This window comes from Lolium perenne, chromosome 5, assembly GCF_019359855.2.
Source record: "Lolium perenne isolate Kyuss_39 chromosome 5, Kyuss_2.0, whole genome shotgun sequence".
In the NCBI taxonomy this organism is placed as follows: Eukaryota; Viridiplantae; Streptophyta; class Magnoliopsida; order Poales; family Poaceae; genus Lolium; species Lolium perenne.
The window spans coordinates 112,405,462-112,431,033 of NC_067248.2; the positions used below are offsets into that span (position 1 = coordinate 112,405,462).

Genomic DNA, 25,572 nt, shown 5'->3' on the forward strand with positions numbered 1-25,572 from the left:
AATAGGATTTGAGAAGTTCAAAAGAAGTTTCTAGGCCAACATTACGTTAAGCTGCCGCCTAGGACTAAGAGGTGATGATACAAATGCTAAAAATAAAGAAAAGTATGTACCAAATGCCTATCCAAATTCTCATCACGGTAGCCTACATTTAGAAATGATACCGTATGAGATGATTAACAGCACATAACCAACTTGATAGACCCAAAATAAAAAGATTTTTTTGATGGATAAAATCTATAGCTAACATCACGCGACAGACCAGAAGAGAACTCAGTGGACCATGTATAATTTTGCGATCATAATTATTAATGTATATTGGAAAAGCTAAGAATCTGAACATTTTGAAATTTTGTTCAAATCTAGCCCAACCTTTGTAGTGGTACCATACCGGGAAAATTCTAAAGAGAGCCTTTGCTCGCTTAGTCATATGATTGTGCCATCCCATTAATGCATCATGTGTTCACCTATGTATAATAGGCATGTATCTACTCAAATACAAAAAGGATGTACGTGAAGCTGTTAAATGAACCGTATCTCTGACATCAAACACTAACCAAAGTTGAATCAAGTTTTAGAATGACTCCACCACTAAACGTCACACAATTGCACATCACAAATCGACATGTAGAAATTTCAGTGGTTCACATCAATTTCTATAATTCAAATAAATACATATACTCATTGGAGGTTCCTGGAACTTGGATGCACAAGCCAAACGTCATGCTTACCTGCCTAGTGCTTCACCTGGAAGCAGTAATCACTAATCAGCAGCATAGGCTGCACACAAAAAAACTGACTTCAAACCTGTAGCTATACCATCACTGAGTAAACTGAATCATGCAACACATCAACCTGTCACAGCAGCACACGCCAGTGCAAAAAAAGCCAGATTTTCCATCCATTACGAACAACTAAACCTGCATACTATTGAGGTAAGGCATACAACTCCAGAGTTGACATTACTCATCTCTGATCTAATTAATGCAGCAAAGTTTGTAGAATTTTTTTAACTTCTGAAACCTGATTCTATTTTGTATGATGAGATATAGGTAAGTGTACTGAAAAGACGGATGCTCAAAATCCTTATGGTAGCTAAAACATTCATATGTGACACCTATTGTCTCACTACATGTACTTCCCAAATTCTATTAGAATGGCGTCTAACATCAGTGCTGCATTGAGAAGCACTAAGCAACTAACAAGCTGTTGTTTCACGAAAATACAATACCTAATCGCCAGTTGGTGATGCAATTCATATGCACAAAAAACAATCTCAATCACATACCAGAATTATCAGGTACAGAGAAAGGCTAGCTTAATTAATCCTTTTTTTTTCTTCCATCTGATTGGTTTCTACACACAGTCTCCTTTGTATATGATCCCATGCCCATATTAAGAACAGTACCAAAGAAAACCAAGATAGGCCTAGTATCGACTTCTCACCTTGGTACCAAAGGGGGCTACGGGAGGATCAATGTCAAAGTGCTTTTTCCCCTGAAAAACCATAGCCAGATTGAGAAATCAGAACCCATTTCCAGGGCCAAACCGAACGGGGCAATCCAGCCGAAATCTACAAACCCCAAGTCACAATCCATCTCATCTGGAGCTCCGCCTCCACCTCCTCGTGCTCATGCCCCATGGCTATGGGCACGATGTGATCTACAGTCAGCGGTTTGTCCCCTGCAGGAACACGCCAATCCACCAACCGATCAGCGACGGGAGCCGCCCGGAAAACGAAATCCGACGAGGGAGAAGAGGGCCTTACCTGAGAGGAGCGTAGTGGTGCGGCGGAAGGCGGCGGGCGCCGTGGAGAAGGGAGCGGTTCGGGCGGTGACGGGGGTGGAGGCCGCTGTGGCTCCGGCTGCAGCGCGGCGGAGGGCCAGGGCGAGGGTTTGGAGGCGGCGTCACATGGTGTGTGCGTGTGCTCAAGGTCGTGGCGGCGGCCTCGGGGCAAAAGGGAATACGATCCACAACTGCGGGGCCCGCGAAAGGGACGAGCAGAGCGTCCACGAGCGCCCGCAACCCTGGGAGCTTAGTGCTCTTTAGAGATACCGAATTGGACTAGTACTACATATCAGTCATATCAGACTATAGATGCAAATGATGTTGTTGTCGCGTACGGCGTACCAGAAGTCGAAATCTGACGGGCAACTAGTGTATAATATACTAATCATTTGAAATTTATCCACACATGACACATCCGTTATACCCCACTCCTATTTTAACAAGAATTCTACTCCGACCGTTTTTTATGTAAGGGCACTATCAAATATACATTTCGCCAATATATAAAGCCACTAATATTAATTAAGTAAAAAATGGTTAAAGTTCGACTTCATAGGTTAGTGATCATTTCATTAATTAATAGTGGACAAAGTGAAGGACAAGACATTCATTGATGAAGACCCAAACATGAAACACCTACGATGTACGGAGTACATACGATTGATTTAAAAGATGATCCACCGACTCAAACACGATTGCAAATAGGATCCTATAATTTGGACACCATCTATGAAGGTGATCGGCGGTCCAAAGCCTATTTTAGAAGGCAACCTAAGCAAAAAAAAGAAAAGACTTGATTTTAGAGAAGCACTAATCTTACAAACTAAAGAGGAGTCCAAATCATCTTTTCTTATTTGCCTAGTTCCCCTTTTACTTAGTAGTACTCACCTTTTTAAAACTGGGCGGTTACTTTATTTGTGGTTGATGAGGGGAGCCTTCTTTGGTTTAAAAAAACAACTGAGTTATTGCCTTTAACAGTATGGACAAATATTTGTATGCTTAAGATATCTCCACCGACCCGATGCAAATGGACCACAGTTGTTCGTTTGGTCCAACCGGACAGGACGACACACACAACCTAGCCCAACAGCCTGCCGCAAACGGACCAACGAGTTCGCGAGGATCCATTCCAAGCTCAAAATTTGGCAGGAAATGCGTCGCTGCAGACACCGTCGTGGAAGGCCCAAGTGTAATCCTGATTCCGCCCTAGGCCTGCCGTCATCGACTCCAGGAAACATAATTAGGGGCTTCATTAATATTTGGCCAAAATGACCCATGTTTACAGAGAGGGTCAACCTTAATTAAACTACAAGGACCGTGTTTACTAAGCATCCCGTACCCTGCCATGGTCGGGGTTATTCGTTGTCACGTCACCTACTGGTTGGTGATGCATGTAAAAGGCATACATGAATTTTGTAGTTTATTGTCACATATTAGAACATATTTGCATCATATTAATAGTTATTATCATTGCTCTTAATGATTTTGGAAATTTTCTAAAGAATTCCTTTATTTTGGTTCTAACTTTCTTTGGTAGAAAAAATTTGTTTGTATTTTTGAACTTTTCATGAACTCTAACTCTCCAGAACTCTTAAAAAGAGCAAGATCAGGGATAAGTGGGGTTGAATTGCATTCATGTTTTTCTTGGCACAGTGTTTATTACTTATAAGTGGGTGGAGCAACTGCCAAAACAAAACAGTTGTGCTGGTACTACCATACAGTATTTCAGAGTTGTAGCATAAGTTGCCGGTTGCTATAGGCTCTGCGCGCTCTCGGTGAAAATACTGTGCTGCACCTGGCATGGACGCAGCTTTCTCAGGCTGGTGCCAATGCACCACATCACTATAGCCTGTCACGCCAGCTTTTTCCCTAACTCTCACCCAACTCTCACCCCACGGTGCCAGTGCACGGGTTATAGTGCCAGCTCTCACTTCTCTCTCCTCTACATCAGCTTTTCTCTCTCCTCGACATCAACATTTCTTTTTCAGATTACAACATTAAAAATAATGCAAGAAAATTATTTTATTGAACTAAAATTGTTACCGATTACATCATAAAAAAATTACATAAAAATTTGAAAAAATACATAATCTAGGCATTAGCCCACACATGCTCAATCAAATCATGCTGGAGCTGTGTATACATCGGTGAGTCCCTCATTTCGTTGTCCATCTGAATCCTGGCTGCTAGGCTTGGTGGTGCATGGTTGTGTATTGCAGGGCCGACATTGGAATCAACGGTCTCATAGATGTTCTCCAAATTTGTACCACGCTCATTGATACGTCTCCGACGTATCGATAATTTCTTATGTTCCATGCTACTTTATTGATGATACCTACATGTTTTATATACATTATATGTCATATTTATGCGTTTTCCGAAACTAACCTATTGACGAGATGCCGAAGGGCCAGTTCCTGTTTTCTGCTGTTTTTGGTTCCAGAAATCCTAGTAAGGAAATATTCTCGGAATCGGACGAAATCAATGCCCAGCATCCTATTTTTGGACGAAGCTTCCAGAACACCCGAGAGCCGCCAGAGAGAAGCCCTGGGGGCCCCACACAACACCCTGGCGCGGCCAGAGGGGGGCCGCGCCGCCTTAGTGTGTGGGCCCACCAGGCCCCCTCCGAGGCTGCCCTTTCGCCTATATAAGGTCCCTGACCTAAAAACCCCGGACGAAAAAGCCACGGTACGCGAAACCTTCCAGAGCCGCCGCCATCGCGAAGCCAAGATCTGGGGGACAGGAGTCTCTGTTCCGGCACGCCGTCGGGACGGGGAAGTGCCCCCGGAAGGCTTCTCCATCGACACCGCTGCCATCTCGACCGCCATCTTCATCACCGCTGCTGCTCCCATGAGGAGGGAGTAGTTCTCCATCGAGGCTCGGGGCTGTACCGGTAGCTATGTGGTTCATCTCTCTCCTATGTAGTTCAATACAATAATCTCATGAGCTGCCTTACATGATTGAGATTCATATGATGATGCTTGTAATCTAGATGTCATTATGCTAGTCAAGTGGGTTTTACTTATGTGATCTCCGGAGACTCCTTGTCCCACGTGTGTAAAGGTGACAGTGTGTGCACCGTGTGGGTCTCTTAGGCTATATTTCACAGAATACTTATTCACTGTTATGAATGGCGTAGTGAAGTGCTTATTTATACCTCTTTATGATTGCAATGTGTTTTGTATCACAATTTATCTATGTGCTACTCTAGTGATGTTATTAAAGTAGTCTATTCCTCCTACATGGTGTGAAGGTGACAGTGTGCATGCTATGTTAGTACTTGGTTTAGTCGTGTCAATCTTTCATGCACTCTAAGGTTATTTAAATATGAACATTGAATTGTGGAGCTTGTTAACTCCGGCATTGAGGGTTCGTGTAATCCTACGCAATGTGTTCATCATCCAACAAGAGAGTGTAGAGTATGCATTTATCTATTCTGTTATGTGATCAAAGTTGAGAGTGTCCACTAGTGAAAGTCTAATCCCTAGGCCTTGTTCCTAAATACTGCTATCGCTGCTTGTTTCTTGTTTCTTTGCGTTACTACTGCTGCGTTACTACGCTTGTTTACTTCCTACAATATTACTACCATCAATCGCACGATAAGCTATTTTTACGGCGCCGTACTACTGCTCATATTCATTCATACCACTTGTATTTCACTATCTCTTCGCCGAACTAGTGCACCTATTAGGTGTGTTCGGGACACAAGAGACTTCTTGCTTTGTGGTTGCAGGGTTGCATGAGAGGGATATCTTTGACCTCTTCCTCCCTGAGTTCGATAAACCTTGGGTGATCCACTTAAGGGAAAACTTGCTGCTGTTCTACAAACCTCTGTTCTTGGAGGCCCAACACTGTCTACAGGAAAAAAAGCGTGAGTAGACATCACTCATCGTCGATGATCATGTTGTGCAGAATGACACATGCACGCATGATCAACCCAAGAGTACGCCTCGAGTAGGAGCGTCCCGAAACTGCTAGAATGTTGAACCTAGCCTTCAACACTCCAAAGGCACACTCGACATCTTTGCGCCAAGCTGATTGAGCAGCAGTGAACACTCGCTGCTTTTCACTTTGTGGAAGAGTAACACCTTTCATGAACACCGGCCAGGAGGGGTAGATGCCGTCGGCAAGGTAGTAACCATAGTTGTACTCGTGTCCATTCACCGTGAAGTTCACTACGGGTGCTTCTCCCCTACGCACATCAGTGAACAACGGCGACTGGTTGAGTACATTGAGGTCGTTGTTGGACCCGGTAACTCCAAAAAAGGCATGTCAGATCCAACGATCATACGACGCAACGGCTTCTAAGATTATGGTAGGGTGTTTGATGTCTCCCCTTGTGAATTGACCAGCATAAGCCACTGGGCAGTTCCTCCACTGCCAATGCATGCAATCGATGCTCCCTAACATGCCCGGAAAGCCACGCTCCTCGGCTTTCGCTAACAGACGCTGAGTATCCTCGACAGTTGGTCGACGGCAAAACGTCTCCCCGTAACAGGCAATGATACCTTCACAGAATCTATCTAGACAATCTGATGTAGCTTGTCTAGCTAACTTAAGCCACTCATCTATCGTATCTGCAGAGGCTCCATAAGCTAACAGACGCAAAGCCGCAGTACACTTTTGTAGGGGAGAATGACCAGGACGGTTGAGAGCATCAACTCTTTGGGTGAAATACGGAGAGTATTCACCCAATCTATCCACAATGCGCAGAAAAAGGGATCGCCTCATCCGATACCTTCGCCGAAAGAAGCTCGGAGGATAATTGCAGTCGTCGGCGAAGTAGTCCTCGAAGATCCGATCGTGGGCACCCAGTCGATCACGCCTGATGAACTCTCGGCGGCGTCGCGGCCGTCTTGGCTCGACCTCCTCGTTGAGCATCTCCTCCTCATACTCCGCCTGGAATGCATCGATCAGATCACCCTCCATTCCGTCGCTCGAACTGCTGCTAGACGAAGACATGGCGTTGAGAGGAGTGGAAATGGAGAGTGGAGGAGATGAAGTGACACTAGTGGAAAAGAGGCCTTTCGTCCCAAGCAAATGTCCCCGTTTTGAACCAAACCGGGACCAATGGGGGGCATTGGTCCCGGTTCATCATGAAAACCCTTTAGTCCCGGTTTGTTTGAACCCTTTAGTCCCCCTTCGTATTACGAACCGGGACTAAAGGGTGGTCTATGGGGCAAAACCCTTTAGCCCCCCTTCGTATTACCAACCGGGACTAAAGGTCTACCCTTTAGTCCCGGTTCGTAATACGAAGGGGGACTAAAGGGTTTTTTGCCTCCCCATGCACCTCCAAACACCCCCCCCCCCCCCCCCCCCCGTGGATCGCCTTTTTTAACACTGTAAAATATAAAAGAAAATGATAGAAAATTCAAAAAATAAAATCTTTTCAGATTGTTGTATGTTATGCAACCTACTATTAGGGAAAATTAACAAATTTGAGTTTTCATTTTTTTGCAAAAAAGGTTTGAAAAATGGTAAAACCGCATTAACTTTTGCATACGACGTCGAAAAAAAATGTGTAATATATCAAAATCATCGTGGAAAAAAGTTACATCCGAATTCACCTGGGTTTACCCGGTTAGCCAATTTTTAGATTCTCAAAATTCCAAATGAAAATATGAAAGCAGGAAGATTTTAGTTTTTGCCAGAAATTCGGAATTTTATATTTTTAAATTTTTTAAAATAATAATTACATCATGCATAAAGATTACTATTACTTAACCATAAAGTTAGCCAATTTTTAGATTTTCAAATTTTCAAGTTTGGCAAAAAAATATTAAAAAATAATAAATTAAAAACTATTATAATACAAATTAAAAAAAACTAAAATTATAATACCATTACCACAACATGTTATTACGTCATTAGTTTTGTTTATTAAAATAATTATTTGTAATTCGAATAATAAATAAGTGTGACATCGACCAACATGTTAATAGGATTGATATGATACTAGTATCACAACATGCGCGCAGTGGCGAAGGATGACAAAAATTTAAGGTCGGGCGAACTCTAAAGCATAAAAAAGATTGATGCAAAAAAATGTGTTGCCACACTAATATTTTATATGATCTTTAGCATAGTCACTTAGTACAATGATAATTGCAACATATTTAAATATAAATAGAATCTACAAACGTACCAATAATCTTCAACATTCTCTTCCACTACAGCTTCAGTGACATCTTCCACTTGTTCCCTGCCATAGAATTTCAGGTCCCTTCCACTTCTTGATATTGCCCTAGATGTTCCGTTTCATTTGCATTTCCATCAGTTTCGTGGGTGCTTGGTGAATTAGAGACATTGCCCTAGCAGGTGGCACAAAATATCTTTTTAAATCTGCAATTCACAACATTAAAAGACATGAGTATTTGCCAAGTTACCTAGTTCACAATTCATAAATTCAAGCCCTCATCTAATAATCCAATTCACTACGAGTAGTCATTGCTCATAAGTCAAGAAATTGTACCTCCCACTTTTGCAACTGTTGGTCCCTTTCCATTTTCCCATCTCTAAAAGCTGTTGCCGGAAAGATTGAAAGAATTAAATTAAGAACCCTAGCTGGATATCTATCGGACGCCTGCATAGCGCCCTGACCTGCTGCAGTGCTGCCCGTCCGCACGTCCCTTTCAGCAGGCAGCAGCAGAGCGGTTCCTGGGCGGTGGCGCCGTTTCTGGTCGAAGTGGAGGGCACGCGTGACGGCTTGAGGCGTGGCGTCTCGGAGGCACAGGCACGGGCAGTCTAACGATCGATCTCGATCACGATCACGATCACGATCACGCGCACAAGATATCGTGATCCGTCAACCAAGCGAGCGAGCAGACTGTGGCAATGGGCGATTGCCTCCTCCGCGCGCGGCCCAGCAGGCCCATGTCGGCCGACGCACCACCAAAGGAGCCTAGTTTCACTCGTTTTCCTCTGTTTTTCCCCAGAAACGAACACAAACTGTTGTATATCTTTCGAACATCGATGGAGGCATATATATGTAGTTTTTTGTCAAAAATCAAGGTAGGACGGATGCCCTACCTTGCCCTATTGGGAGCTTTGCCCCTGCATGCGTGCGAAACACTTGGAAGCGTGATGGGAAAGGAACTTAGAAGTTAAGCGTGCTAGTGCTGGAGTAGTGGGAGGATGGGTGACTGAGCGGGAAGTTGGACCACAGGTAAGTAATTTGACTATTGATTAAGCGTAGTTAGAGATTAAGTGTACTTAGAAACTAAACTAGTTAAATAACTGAAATACTAGAAATTCTGAAAAAAATAGAAAAAAAAGAGGAGCGAAAAATAATTGGACACAACCAAATGGATTAGAAAAAATAATGAAATAACCTTTAGTCCCGGGTCGTGTTACAAACCGGGACTAAAGGTTATTTTCCTCGACGCGCGCCAGCAGCCCACGTGGCGGGACCATTAGTCCCGGTTTGTTTTACAACCGGGACTAAAAGGGAGGACCTTTAGTCCCGCCTAATTGGTCCCGGTTTGGAAACCGGGACTAAAGGCCCAAACGAACCGGGATTACAAGCCCGTTTTCCACTAGTGTGAGGTGTGGAATGAGTCATATGGGGGTATTTATAGGGGGTGGGGATGAATTTTTGGGGTTTTTTTTGGCATTTTTTCGGATTTTTTGAACCAGCAACGGCTACCCCAACGGCTAGCTGAGGTGGACCAATCAGATCGCGCCACCTCAGCCCCTCCCTCTCGCCCTGCCTCTCGCCCCGCTCTCGCCCCCCTCTCGCCCCCCTATCGCCCCCAGCGCGGGCGGCAGCCGGGCGTTAGCGGGCGGTACCCTATCGCCCTCGGCCTCTCGCCTCGCCCCTCTCTCGCCTACCGCCCCGGCCTCTCGCCTCGCCCCTCTCTCGCCTCTCTCTCGCCCCGCGCCGGACGATACCGCCCCTGCTACCGCCCCCATTGGCACCAGCCTCACCGTGAGTAGTAATTTTCTGGCAGAAGGTGTTGTTCCCTCATTTGTAGGATGCAAGGTTCATCCATTTGAGGAGGAAATTACACAAACCACTTACTTTTGTTGTCGATGTTGCGCAAACTACTTACTATTGATATTTGTTGCAAAGAACACCAACTTTACCTGTATTTAGTTGCACAGAAGTCCAAACTTGAGATTAGTTTGGTTAACAACTTAACTGACTAGCGGGGACCACCAAATACATTGAACCAAAAAATCTGAATCGGAGCTAGCTCGTCCCCTTGCCTCTGTTCCCGAACGACACACCTGACCGAAAAGAACGCAGGGCTGCGGCCGTCCGACGCGGAGAGGAACGGCGGCGGCGGCGACCTGCTGGCCGATGATGGAGGGGTTCTTCCCTGCTTCTTTGACTCCTCCACCACCCTATCTCGGCGGCACTAAATCAGACCGAGGGTATGAAAGCACAAGACTCTATTCTTACTTCACGGCGGGTCTAGGCTACCAAGCAGAAGCCAGTCAAAATTAATGAAATATTAGATGGCTGTAACCTTTTGTTGTGTGTGACTTGATGTATGTGCGACCTGATGGAATATATATGCTAGAACTATGCTAGAACTGATGGAATACTATCTCTAAATATTATGTTGTCTGCCACCTGATGTTATCATATTGTTTCTCTAAATTATTTCAAACTTTTCCAATTACTGTCATATTGTTTCTCTAAAATATTTACATATAGGAGAGCTGGTTCTTATGTGGCGTTTTGGCACCCGGGAGCATATGCTCCCGGTTTTTAAACTTCATTTTAAATGCACTTTTAAAATGTTGAAAAATTTGAACACAAAATTTAGTAGATACATCTCGAAATTCTACACGTTCACAAAGTGGTTCCACAGAAAACCAACATTTTGAGTGTCATCTGTAAAAAAGACAAATTTTTCTTTAAAAAATGGTTGTGTATGAGACGTTTTGTTTATCTTTTTCGCACAAGTCACAAAAAATGTCGGTTTTTCGCAAGACTTGGTCTGCGCACGTAAAATGTTGATACGTAAGCAAGAAATTTTTTGTTCGAATTTTTTGAACATTTCAAAATATTTTTCCGGTGGCAGGAGCATATGCTCCCATGTTCCAAATTGAATTTCCGGTTCTTATGGACATAGGACACATAGGAGAGTTGGTTCAACTCATGTATATTTGGTGGTCCCCCTTTGTCAGTTTGGTTGTTAACTATTTAGTCAGTCAGTTAACCAGACTGATCCTAAGTTTGGACTTCTGTGCAACAAAATACAGGTAAAGTTGGTGTTCTTTGCAACATACATCAATAGTGAGTAGTTTGTGCAACAAAGACAGCAAAAGTAGGTAGTCTATGCAATTTCCTCTCCATTTGAGTGAGGACAAACAGCGACGGGCGCAGGTCCGGAAAATACTTAGGAGTGCAAATTGAGTTATTTCTTTTAGTATCCTCGTTTGTGAGGCTTGTTGCCTTTCTCAAAGCATCCCAACTATCTTCTATCCCTTGTTGATCTTTGTGATGTATTTGATGTGTTTATGGTTGAAGTTCATGAATGTACCATAAGATAAAATTGAGCCTTTGGCCATTCTATTAAGCGAAAATTCTTATTGGTACATTGCATGACTTCGTCTTGGATATCATGCTATATTTCTTGTCTATCTATTTTGTGTGTGCATGTTTCTTTGTGGATAAATATCTTTGTGATATTGCTCACTTAGAGAAACTTATACACATAAGAGATGATACATCTCCATTTGATATCTTATTTATTTGTTGCGTGTTGATCGGTCATGCTAAGCAATATAATTAATTGAAGACTATGATGATGCTTTTTGCTCATCCTTGTAATAGTCTTATAATATGCTTTATCATGCCTTTCACATATCCTCTTGGTTGAGCCTTTTTACTATGGTGCCTCATACTTGTTGCTCAACCATTCGTTTGTTGCAAGTGTTAAGCTTAATCTTCTATCTATGATCTATTGCAAATGTTTGTGTTTTAAATGGTAATGAGGGAGTGGGGATTCCATGTTATGCATATTGTATTCAAATACAACATTTTAATTTATGTATGTACCTTGGGGAGCTTCCTAATTTTATTTAAGGCACTATTTTGTGGTGATCGTTAGAGTTTGATTCACTTGGTATCTTTTGTTTTGAATGATATTATGGGAGTGATGATTCCATGTTTGTGCACTTTATACTCCAATTGAAATTGTCTAATTTTGTGCACAAACCTTGGGGAGCTTCCTCATATTATATAGAGCAATCTTCTTGATCTTATCATAATATCTATCTTTCTTTTGGTATCTTCTTTGTGGTTCATTTGGTTGCTTGCTTCATTTGTTGAATCTTCTTGACTTTGTTATCTTTTTGCAATCTTTGATCCTCGCTATAGTGTGATTCCTTCCGAATATTCGTCATTGGATATGTGCATTTGATTCCACTCAAATTATGAGAAATGCTAACGCTATGGAGGAACTCTCACTATATTGGCCTTCTAAATTTTTCACCCATTTCGGCAATTAGTGCCAATGGGGGAGAAGTTTGGAGGGTTTAAGGGAATTTGGTTATGTCTTTGCTTTGTGCTTAAGCATGTGCCTTTATTGCATTGCATCTTGTTGCTTTGCATGGTTGAATATTTAGAGGAAACTCCACTAGGCTTTGAATGCCAATATATGCAATGAAAGTCAAGATCATTCACACATGCATATATTATGGGGGAGTTTGCTCTATATATTCAAACTTCTTTGTTACTTAAATTCCTTATATAAACCCTCTCAAAGAGATTGTCATCAATTACCAAAATGGGGGAGATTGAAAGTGCATGGAGCCCCCATGTGTGGTTTGGTAATTAATGACAATCCCTATGGACTAATGTTTGCATTGAGTTATATTTGTAGGAGTTGTCCATAGGCAATGCTTGAAACATATGTTGGCTTCAAGATTGCAATAAGGAGCAAATGAAGAAGATCAAGTGTCAAGTATGTCTTGAAGATGAAGATGAAGTGAGCTCTCAAAGTTAACATCAAGACATCAACGAAATGAAGTGCAAGTTCAAGATGAGTCAACTTAAAGATGTCATATGCATGAAGCTTGCCATGAAGAAATGAAGTGCAAGTTCAAGATGAGTCATCATCGAAGAGATCCTTTGCTAGACTATTGCCATCCATATGGTGATCATGGATATGTGAAGATGCGCGGAACAAGAAGCTCTCCCATGGTGAATTATGGGGGAGCAATCCACAAGACTTCGTCAAGCAAGCGCAATCAATAAAGGCGTTCCATCTCGTTGCGGTCAAGATCGTCATCATCGAGCTCAAGTGGAATGCGCAAGTTTAAGGTTTGCTCTTGATAGGGTTTCTTTCTTACCGGTCTCATGGTGTAGTTGGAGACCGGTTTATAGTTTAGTTGCCGTACTATCAAGAGGGCTCTCGAGTGAGTAACTCGATCGTATCGTTCGGAGAGAGCTCAAACCTTTGCATCCTTGCATCATATTTCCTGGTTGTTATTTGGATCTTATCCATGTGGTGATTTAGAGCTTGTGCTTATTCTCATGACAAGCTCTAGTTCATCGAAAACGGATTCCGCATGAATCACTTGTTGCGTTTTCGATATTGCAGTTTTTCTCGGTTTCTCGTATTGAGAGGTTTCACTCTAAAATACATAGAAAAACCTACCCCACTTGTTCTTAAGATTTTCACTCTTTGTGTGGTAGCTCTTGTCATCCTCTTTACAACAAAGTTGGTTTCACCTAAATCCAAGTCTCCTATCTCAAGTTGTTGCATTTTCCATATTGGAGGTTTTACCGGTTTGCCTTTTATAGATAGGTAAAACCTTTATTAATTTGTTTCTATCCTCCTTTGCTGGACTATGATGTTTCTATGCATATTGTTGTAGAGCTCGTTGTTATGATTTCAACGAGACCAAGATCATCGAAATCGGAGTCCGGATGCAAAAGTTATTGAAGTTTTCGTGAAGCAGTTTTTTGGGCGGAAGTTGGCCGGAAATTCCGGTGACCGGAACTTCCGCCCTACTTCCGGTGAACTTCCGGAAATGTCGATTCTGCACGCAGAAATCATACCGGGAGCATTCCGGGGGCGCCCTACTTCACCCGGAAGTTGGCTGGTACTTCCGGGGGGCGGAAGTTCCGCCCCAAATGACCGGAAGTTCCGGTTTTGACGAGTTTTGTGCATAACGGGCAGATTTCTCTTGCCCTATTTAAGGGGGTCTTCTTCCCCAAAGTTTCCTATCCGTTAGAGCTCGTTTTTGCCTCCATTGTTGACCTTCTTTGAGCTTGCTATCTCCCTCTCCCTCCAATGAATCTTGCATCTATTTGAGAGAAAGATAGAGGAGATCTAGATCTACATCTTCACCAATCAAATCCCTCTCTTTGTGAGGGGAATCCACTAGATCTAGATCTTGGAGAAATTTGGTGTTCCTCCTCCTATTTGTTCTTCATCTCTTATTCCCCCAATAGCTTTTGTAGCTTTGTTGGAATTTGAGAGAGAAGGACTTGAGCATCTTTGTGGTGTTCTTGCCATTGCATTTGGTGCATCGGTTTGAGTTCTCCACGGTGATTCGTGGAAGTGAAAGCAAGAAAGTTATTACTCTTGGGTTCTTGGAACCCTAGACGGATTTGAGGCCTTTGTGGCGATTTCTTGGGAGCCTCCAATTAAGTTGTGGATGCGTGCCCCAAGCTTTGTGTAAGGCCCGGTTTCCGCCTCAAAGGAAATCCCTTAGTGGAACCGTGACCTAGGCCTTTGTGGCGAGGGTCACCGGAGATTTAGGTGAGGCGCCTTCGTGGCGCTCGGTGTGTGGTGTGAGTACCGCATCTTGGGGTGAGGCCTTTGTGGCGTTGGTGTGCATCGAGCAATCACACCTCAAGGTGAGCCTCTTGTGGCATTCGGGAGCACTAAGCCACCGCACCTCTCCACCGGAGATTAGCACTCGCAAGAGTGTGAACTCCGGGATAAATCATCGTCTCCCGCGTGCCTCGGTTATCTCTATACCCGAGCTCTTTACTTATGCACTTTACCTTGTGATAGCCATCGTGGTTGAAGTTATATATATATATCTTGCTATCACATAAATTGCTTGTCTTGCTTAGCATAAGTTGTTGGTGCACATAGGTGAACCTTTGCTTAGAATAAGTTGTTGGTGCACATAGGTGAACCATAGTATATAGGCTTTGAGCTTGACAAAGTAAACGCTAGTTTTATTCCGCATTTGTTAAGCCCATCTTGTAAAAGTTTTAAATCGCCTATTCACCCCCCCCCCCCCTCTAGGTGACATCTGTGTCCTTTCAGGAGCGAGGACCATCCAAAGCAAAATCCTTCCCCGCACATACGTCCCTACACACATCTGAGATCAAAAGGTCCACTTGACAGTAACTAAATCAAAAATATAGAGGGTCTAGACATAGACGTTCCACTAAAAAAGTTAGGACATCTAAAAGGGAATCTTTATAGATGATCATCTATATGGAGATATAGAAGTCTTCATTTAGAGGAATCGCTCTTAGGACATGCAAATGCTTAAAGATGGTTGGAAACATCGTTTTCTTGTTGTGATTAGTGATGAATTTTGGACGGTACTCGATGCACACTCTTTTAGGCTACGATTCCAGCAGGGCAGTAAAGCTTATTTTCTTTACTCTTTTCCACACGGAAAGTAATGGCAGCTGATAGGAAACTGGATTCATGTTTCCCATGCATCATGTTGTCTCTTTCACAACTACAATTTTCTCTCAGTAATGGTATATGTTGAGATGTTCAGAGTTTACCCCCAACAATCGGCAAACAAACCCTTCTACCTTTTTAAAAGGAGTATCAAGAGGAGATCAAGAGTGTCTTACTAAACTTGCTTCATATTTTCGAAACCTAGGCAATGTCTTTGATTGATAATTCAAATAAGAGTTGGATAGTTTATAAGTAAAATTAGCCGAAAATCATACAACAAAAACGCACCACGCCAGCCCCGAAGCCACGCACCGCCTACCCGATGACGAAAAATGGTCAACGCCAACAAGAAGAACATACCAAACACTTACACTGGAGGTGAAAAGAAGGCTCGTCAACAATGACTCCCATGAGGAAATGCTGATCTAAGTTACTAGTCTAAGTTACTTCAAACACATACACATAGATGGTACTAATCTAAGTTACTCGACAGTATGATCAGCCTAAGTCTGACCAGTCAATCGATTAACTAACTACCCTTGCATGTTCTGTCTTGAGTTTGGGTAAGAAAAATACTATGCCATTAGGGTCATAGGGAGCGTCCTCGGAGTACAACTAGCAAAAGGTGCAGCATACTATCCAAAATCTTGGAGGCGTGTGTGTCTCATTCGGTTAAAAATTTCCCCCATCAATTAACTTCCACTGGGTAGCTGAAAGTTAAGTTTTGTAATCTTAACACGTCGTGTCATGGGACGAGGGCTTTTGTTAACTGGGCACCCGCACGCGCGCTTTGTGCTGGTGGAAATTGGAAAAGGGTGTCGTCGTCTTGCGTGGAGGCCGAAAAGCAGCGCCCGCATCAAAAATCAATCAGAGCTTCGCGTTCGCGTCCCACACTGGCCCAGGGAAGCAACGCGGAAGCTGACCAGATCACGTGCAGGGATCCTGACGCGTTTACGTACGTCAGCGTAGGGCCAATTCGTGACGTCGGAGAGAGAGAGCCAATGGCTGATCGATGATCGGTATTTTCGATCTCTGGCCATAACCTTCGGTTAAACGTGAAATATACTCCCTCCGTTCAATATGCATACTAGCTTCTTGGGTTGTACGAATATAAGGATATCTTTTCTTTTCCCATCTCCCCCGCTTCCTTCTCCAAGCTCTCTCTTTCTCTTCTCTAGATCCGGGCCAGCAGGTTCCTCTCCCTCTTTTCTCCGGCAGCAGTCGGCGTAGAGATCGGAGGGGCCAAGCTAGGGCCATGCCTCCCCGGCGGTGTGAAGGTGCCCCTGTTTTGAGGCTCAATTTCATAGTTGGTGGAGAATAAGGATGCGGTTGTGTTTCTAGTTTTAATCTTATGGTTTATGTGTAAATTCCAAGGGCTATTTTGTAATTACCTTTTTATTGAGGGTCCTTGATGCACCTTTGAAGATTAATGCAGTTTCCGGCCAAGAGGAAATCTTATGTTGGCCTTATGGCCTGGGTAATGAATTTCTTGTAAATCCCCTGTAACATAGTGTAGCTTTTCTTAGCTTAGTTTTTGCTTCCTTTTAGTGCCCCCTCCAGCACTCTGTACTTTTAGTTTTATACCTTATACCAAAAATCAATAAAAATATACGCAGTGAGGAAACTCACTGTACAGCTTAAAAAAATGCAGTTTCCGGGCCCTTCAGCGCATTTCCCCTATTAAAATGAACAACATGGGAGGTTAAACTTTTTTTCGAACGTACACTAGTACTTTTAGAACTTACAATAGGCATCGAGCCATCTCACCGAAAATACTAGGTTGATATGAGGGACACGCTTAGCCGTATAAGTCGCCCTCGGCCACCACCCACAACCGATCTGAGACTAAACGCAAAAAGATTATTGTGTTGTCTATGAAATATCACCAAAATCTTATACTACGAGCTTTTGTTAATTTTCCTATGTATGGAAATTTCTTATTTCCAAGTCGCCTTGAGATATGTGAATTTCGTAAACTCTTCTAATAAGTACTACTTCCGTTTAAAAATAAATGTCTTAATTTTATTAAATATATATAGATACATTTTAGTTGTAGATACGAATTGAGACACTTTTGTTTGTTTAAACAGATGAAGGGAGTAGTTCTGTTGAACGAGACGAAGAAATGTTAACTACTACGTATTAGAGAGAGGAAAAAGATAGGATATCGACGATGAACCCTGTTATCTACGAAAGCACTTGAATGCACACGGCAGAGGTAGTAGAGGTATGCAGGACCGCGGGTGTGTCTACCAAGGCACTATCCACGGAGGGTACATGGAGAAATAGGATAGGCTCGCTTAACACACGCCACTTGAGACTAATCACAATGGAAGTATCTTTAGTACTATCATGCATGACATGTTGACAAAAATCTGATGTGGCGCACATATTAATGAGGTGGGAGATGTGAGTGTTATCATAATATGATACCGTATCATAGCACGTAAAACTAAAAAACTTAATGGCAAACACATCATGTATACCAATTTGCATTGACATTCTACAAAACATTAAATATAATAATACAATGATACTACCTTATGTTACTACTCCCTCCATACCGGTTTATTGGGCTCATTAGAGAGAGCGCCGCGACCAAGGCGGGCTATGAGTGGGCGACGTAATTTTTCTGTGGAAATTTTTCAGCCAATCAACATGCTATAAAACTGCGATTTACAGATAGTAATTACGGCCCTTAATGTCGAGAGGAGAAACAACCCCCGTCCAGCTAGGCTGCCGCATGCGGGGTCTTGTTTCTGCCAATCACAACCATAATGCACGGCCGTTTTCCATGCACAGCAGAATTAACGGGGCTCTGGGGAGGCGAACGAGCGGCTGAGGGAGCCATGCGCGCTATTTAATCAGAGCACTAATTGCAAATTGGCCCTAGTTATCGGTATTTTCCTAATTTCACTATGAGCCCAGTAAACTGGTATGAAGGTAGTATGCATTATAGAGTATGATACTTCCCATTATGAGTAGTCTGGAAGGTAGATAAAAATAAGTGTGTGAACCCATTCATGTCAGCATGCACAAAAACAAAACTGTATCGATCAGGTTCATTGTACTACAGTATATACAGTAGTATTTCAGATCAGAAAAATAGCCGGCCCGATTGCTACAGCTTTGTCACCGTGAGTGCTGTCTAAAGTAACAGTTTTGCACCTGACATGGGCGCAGCTTTCTCACCGTGAGGAGTAATTTTCTGGCAGCCGGCGCTGTTTACCACATTTATCCATTTTTTTTTTTGAAACAGTACATTTATCCATTTGAGTAGTCCGAAACAGTGACGGTAGGGATTGGTCAGGATCTTGCATAGATTCAGGCGCAGCTCCCGAGAATATTGAGCACGGGGACATACAGCAGCCTACAGCTGCAACTTGGCACAACGATGCCATTTTTGAAGTAAAAAGCGGCTTTCCCGATCGATCCCCTCCAGTTCGGAAGCAGGTTTTGCAAAGTGTACTTTTGTGGTTGGTGGCGGCTGATTATAGCGGAGCAGCATGCATCGCCACAACAAACACAACCGCGTGTGCGTGGGACTGGGAGCGACGTTCGCGCCGGCACCGCGTGGGCCTACGCGGCCATTTGCTTTGGCACGAAATATGTTCGTCTTAGTTTATTTTGATTGTTTTCTACTATTTATTTGCATCAGTTTGACCATTTATAATATTCTCTCGTTCCATAAAACTTGTCTAACTTTTATTAAAATTTGGATGTGCGTAGATGCTCCCTTACTGTCTAAACACATACAAATTTACACAAATCTTAGACAATCTTGTGGGACGAATGGAGTAGAAAACTATAATATGCTCTCTTCGTTCCAAATAAAGTATCGTAAATTTTATGGACAGGAATTTGGTGCACATGGGTGCCAGTGCTCCCTCCACTTTTAGTTTTTTGAAAATTTTAAAATCTTACATTTTTATGTTTTTAAAAATTATGGCGTGAAATTTGTAGATAGATATGTCCATGAGAAGTGTATGCAAAAAAAAAGTCCAGGTGAAAAATACTTTAAATTTTGGTAAATACAAAAAAATAATCTGACAAAAGGATACACTATTGTAATACTACTTTACTACCATTAACTGTTAGAAATATGTCTTTTTTATATGGCTCAAAATACAAAGTATTTTTAATGGGACCTTTTTTGCATACACCCCACCCGTATATATCTACTATATATTTAACATCATAATTTTTGAGACTTGAAATCGTGAGATTTTAAAATTTTCGAAAATCTGAAAGTGAGGAGAGCACTCGTGCCCATGTGTCAAAGACAATTTCCAAAATTTTACCAAACTTTGCATCTATCTAGACATATTTTAGAAATAGACGCATATAAATCTAGATAAATTTGCAACATTTATTTCAGAAGAGAGGAGTAATTTACAGCCAAATAAATTGAAATAATTCGCAAGCACATGAAAAACCCGAAAACTCAGGGATGCACGGAGAACATCAAATAGCGCTGAAGCATGTTGATGTCATTGTTAAACCTTGCCATGACAACAAAAGGGCATTGAATCCAAAGTGAATAAACAGGTACAACTAGCATGCTGATCCGTTTTGGTATTCTGCCCCTATTGCCGCTTTGCTCTAAATTGGCAAAAACAAGTCACAATCAGGACTACAGAATACAGGTGTGATTTATTCACTTTTTTATAACCATACCAGTACAAAGTAATCCTGGGAACATTACCAATGTTCTCAATGATCTCTTAATTCCCGATGGAAACCCGTTTCACCTTGCACTGCAGATAAAGGTGGAATTCGAGGTTCTGGCTTTATATTTGCCATCAGATTTGCATACTAAATTACATTGGTAAGGATGGATTTTATCTGACAGTTGTGTACATATGTAATTACGTTTATGTAGGTGAATCTAACCTTCAACTTCATCCACGGTGCTCTATACCTTCATGCAACCAGACCAATCGGACACCACGCCCTCCCCAGCTCAAGTTGGATTTGTTGACTTTACATACATTATCAGTCCACTATTTTGAAGTTATTATTAATTGTTAGCACAGATGAAAAAATAACAACCGTCACTATTTCAAGAATTATGTTACGCCTGACCACGAGATACCTACTTTCTACTGCTACGAGAGACGTCTCCTGACTTCCGGTTAATGTCTATACTTGGCTTGCATGGGTGATTATGGACGGTGCACTGGAGATTTAGAAAATTTTGGTAATTTATATGGTTATATGAGTGTGTATCTTCCATTTGTACCAGAACATATTCTGGATAATGGTCCAGATTGATTATGCCGTAAAACAGGTTAACGGAGACTTGATCAGTACGAGCCCAACACATTTTGTTGCATGTTGTCTTTGTAAATCGTCTATTTACCAGTCCATAGACCATATATGTTGGACACTTAAGCATATACACCTTTAATTGTGTGCATGTTTCATGGTTTTTTTATTTTTAACAAATGGCAATTCTGGTAACTCTGGTCCAAAAGTTCTTCACATTTTATATATCTTTTTGTTAAAAGCTTTATTTTTTATTGTTCTAAAAGGCAAATCCATAACACTCCTACATGCTTTGCACTACAGAAAAAATGATATAGTATCCTTCATTTATACTTTTAACATGCCCGCAGCAACGTGTGGAGTATCATCTAGTATATTAAAAGTTCGACGATACGGCGCGACATTTTATTTTAAACTACCACTACAGCACAACACTAGATTCCCAACTGACATCGGTTGGCAAAAGTTAGTATCGTCAACAGAATGTTGGTCGGTAAAGCTTCTGTCAAACAGTCGGTCGGAAAAACATGCACAGGGTAACCGATTGTCGGTCGGAAATGTGTTGCCGTCGAATGGTCGGTCGGTAAAACAATGCCGACCAACCGTGGGTCGTTAAGTGGAGCGACCCGCCAACAGTTGGCCCAACGCGCGCGCGGAGCAAAACGTATTTGCGCCAACATTTGGCCCAACGCGCCACAACTTTCATTTCCCACACAGTAAAATCTCCACAGCCGCGCCTCTGAACCCTAAATCCCCAAATCCACAGGCACTCGGAGCTCTCCCGTCCGCCCCTCCACCACGCGAGCCAGCGGCGGCGCTATCTCTTCCAGTCACTCCGCTGCCAGCCACCACCGGCACGACCTCTCTGGCACGACCTCTCTGGCACCACCCTCTGCTTTCTCCCGCACCAGATCCAATAACCCCAACCAAATCCCTAACCCCACTTCTACTCCCCCATCCATCCTGATGAGAGAGGCAGAACAACGGCGGCGGCGCGGCTGGGCTTGCTCGCCGGAGAGCGTGTGCATCAACGTGCGATGTTCCGTCGATCTCGCCTGCCGGCGTCGCTCCTTGCTGCTCCACGCCGGCCACCACCGCCCGCAACGCACAGCTCCAGGTTGCCGTCGAGCTTCCTCATCTATTCACCACCGCCACCCAACAGGAGAGGAACGCGTCCCGTGCAGGTGATGACCTCGTTCCGGCCACTGCTGATTCCAGAGTTAGCTGGCTGTTATTGTTAAGTTGCAAAGTTAATTAGCTAGGTAGCAGTGGTCTGGCCATCCTCGGTCACTGCGACAAATTAGCTCAAGTTGTTTATTCGCGATAAGATTCCACCATGGCCATCTATGTGACGCTGCTATTTCGTTCGTTCTAGATCAAGAAAGGTGTGGCTAGCTTTCTTCACAACGTCTGAAGTGATGTGCAAAGTCACTACTTGCTATCGTGGTCAGGTCCTTGGTTATTGACTGACTGCTCATGCATGGTGTTGAATTCATCCAGTGTGCTATTATTTGCTGCCCGTTTCACTTTCTTTGCAGATTTTTACTACTTGCTTATGAGGTTTTATATATAAATCTGGCAAGTACATCCAAATCGGAGATTGATTTCAACATACTCAATGCCTTTTTTATTCCAATTACTTCTCAAAGTGTACTACTAGGCTGTTGATATTTTTAGATCTTATTGCAATTGCATTTGCCAATGAGTAGTAGTTTCCAGTTTCAGAAACAGCAAACGAGATTAATCTTTCTTCGAATCTGAATAATTGTAATTTTAAGCATGTTTGTTTCTTGAAAAGTGCCTCAGGATATACGGTACTCCCTCCCTTCGTACATCTAAATTTTGACAAACTTCTGACATTCTTCATGGGACGGAGGGAGTAATAATATTTGCTACACATGAGCACCATATTACTGTAAATCTTTGCTTAGTGCTTTTTATTGTTTTGCTGCTGCCAAGAGTTAAACATATAACCTATAACCTATAGTCGTTGATGTGCTCGTGGCAGACCTTCTATTTGCACGACTGCTGCTACGGCAGCTGTCCGGCCTCGTGCGGCGACAGGGACTAGGGGTAAGACAACCTGGCATCATCGAGCCCGTCCATGATGACACCACTTCACACAAGGTAGTAAGGTCCCTGGCATCATCTAGCTAGTTCAGACCAGATCCGTTTATTTTCTAATTTGCTTGGTGTTGCTTGGCAGGGAAACTGCGGTGAGGTGTTGAACATCCGACCAAGACAATCCGACTGATCATCAAGCAGTAATCGTGTATGGTACTAGCAGAGGTATTATAGGAAGGCCACTTACACCACAAATGTGTTCCTTTATTCTGGTACAGAGAGGGGAGCCTTGGAATCTCCTGTTGTTATGGCAACAATTCTCTTGGTCGACCCAAACAGTGTTATTGGTGAAGAGCCCCTTAGCCAGGGGACTTGTGAGGTTCTTGTATTGCGATTAAAAGAGATGCAGTATGATTTACGATATACTGTCCCAAGGTCCATTGCATGGCCAACAAGGAAATCAGCATGGCTGTGTGTTGTATCCACATCTCTTGTACTGCTGTGTGTTATGCTGACTTGTGATAATTTTGCTAGATGAAGCCCTACAAGCCAGGGGATACTACATCGTCCTGCCATTGACTTTTTTTAGGTAATCTTTTGAAAATTTCTGATACAATCCCTTGGATCATGTACCAATGGCTAGACTGGATTCTTCATTCCACAACCACTTACTATGAATAGAATGGATTCTGCTACTGAGAAATTCTGGTAAACGAGCTCGTTAAGCTGCTAATTATGAGCCCTTTATTTATTTTGGCACAGGAGTTGGCCACTGTTATTTGTCATCTGTTTATGTTGAGTCCAGCGCGTGACACTGGTATGATACTGTCAACTTGTCATTAGTTTAGCTATTTACATTGTCTACATATTTGGTTCATGTCTGATTTCTCCATCTTTTAAGTATTATTTCTTGGCAAAGGTTGTGCTTAGCAGCTGAATCTGACTGATGCATGCCAGCATGTATCATGTTCATGTATGCATACAGCCTGCTATGCTAGATTGCTTATTTGCTGAATTCCCGTGTTAGATTGCTAGCTTGCATGCTTATTCTGCCTAATGTGATGCATGTATGTGTGGTTGGCTGGATAGTCGGATAGATTCATGTGTGTATCCAATATGCCTAGTTACCTACTCGTAATTTTCTAAGTTAGAAGATATTTGTATATAGAAACTATGGTTCTCTTAATATATACTACTTCAGGGAAAGACGGAACCTTATTTGATCTGAATAGTTAATTAGCATACTATATCTTTATTGTATTTGACACAAGAATCTTGTTTGGACATCAGTAGATGAATATCGTACTATATTTTACTATGTTGTGACATACTTTCTGTTATGTGAGCCTGCTAATTGATGTTAAATTATAGTTTTGTGGCTAATGTTATCAACTAAACGTAATGGCTGATAACTTTGTAGGAAGGACTGCATTAGGAACCGAGTAGCTGGCGGCCCACATCAAGATATTTCTTTATAATGGAGATTTCATGTCATTGGAGATGTACCTACTCACTTATACAAAATCAGATGGGTGCCGTGTCTTTTGTAGGAAGTCTAAATGTTTCTGCAAAATCAGATGGGTGCGGTGTCTTTTGTAAGAAGTATAAATGTTTAGCGCACATTCAGATATCTTTCATTTCTGAGCAATCTAAGTGGTAATAACGCTGAGAACAGATGACCATTTGTATGTTTGTGGATTCAATATATGTCATTATCGTTTGATTTATTGTTTTCTTATGAAAATATGCATGATGATTACTTAACTAATTGTCAAATATGTAAAATAAGACACACGGTTGGAACTGAAAAGCATGTTGATTGGCTCATGGTTAGTCGGTTGGCAAAACGTAGGCTGTCAGGCTGTATGCTTGGCCTACAAAACGTTGGTCGGTAAAACGTCCACCATCGGACTGTTGGTCGGCGAACGAATGTCGGTCGGCAATAAAATGTTGGTCGGCAAAGAATATGTTGGTCGGGAAAGGTTTTGCAATGGTGTCAAACTGTCGGTCGGCAAAGAAAAGTCGGTCGGGAATGACCTTTGCCGACCGGACTTACGGTGACCAACAAGGTCGGTCGGTAAAACCCATTCCCGACCGACTTTTGGTCGTTGAAACGAGTTTTCCCCACCAACTTGTTGGTTGGGAATCTAGTGTTGTGGTGTAGTGTACTCTAAATCCTACTCCGAATCCCAGTCGAAGTCCGACGAGTGGCTGCTCGGAGTCGTCCCAGACACCGGCGTTGAAGTCCACTCGAAGGAGGAGGAGGAGGAGAGAATGATGGTGGACGGCCCTGCGCCGTTTTTCTTCTCCTCCTCCCTCCTCGCCGCCTTCTCGGCCCTCGCCGCCTTCCTCGCCACGGAATCCGCCCGGTGTTTCTCGCGGCTCGCCTTTTTCTTCGCCGCCGCTGCCGCCTTCTCCTCCTCCTTCTGCGCGTAGAACGCCTCCATTGCGGCGATGTCCTCGGGAAACTGGCGCGCCCACTCGAGGCGGAGGCGCTCGTCGCGCTCGGCGATGAGGAGCCGCTGCTAGAGCTCCCGTTGGCGCCGCTGCTGCTCGCGCGTAATGGCCGGCGATGGCGGCGCGAGCTGCTCCGCCTGCTCCCGCGTCCAGACGTCGTGGAAGTTCATCTGCCGGCGGGAGCGGCCGAGGCGCCAGGCGACGGCGTCGTAGGCCCACGCTGCCTCGTGCGCCGTGGCAAACGTCCCGAGATGGATGCGCTCCTCGTCGGAGCGGATCTCTGCATCGAAGCGGCCGCTTGGCCGCGCGCGAACTCCGCGGTAGCTGGAGGCGGAGCGGCGGCGCGGAGGCATGTTGCCGGAGCCGGAGGTAGAGGGTCGGC

At 43.3% G+C, this 25,572-nt stretch overlaps 1 long non-coding RNA gene across 1 annotated transcript; it reads right to left on the reverse strand.

Moving 5' to 3' along the window:
• Nucleotides 1–1,930, reverse strand: LOC127299662 (uncharacterized). Its single transcript, XR_007850550.2, has 3 exons — nucleotides 1,766–1,930; nucleotides 1,579–1,680; nucleotides 1–1,494 (listed from the first exon to the last, which is right to left on the reverse strand). It is a non-coding gene; the product is annotated as an uncharacterized lncRNA (long non-coding RNA).
• Nucleotides 1,931–25,572: the final 23,642 nt, after the last annotated feature.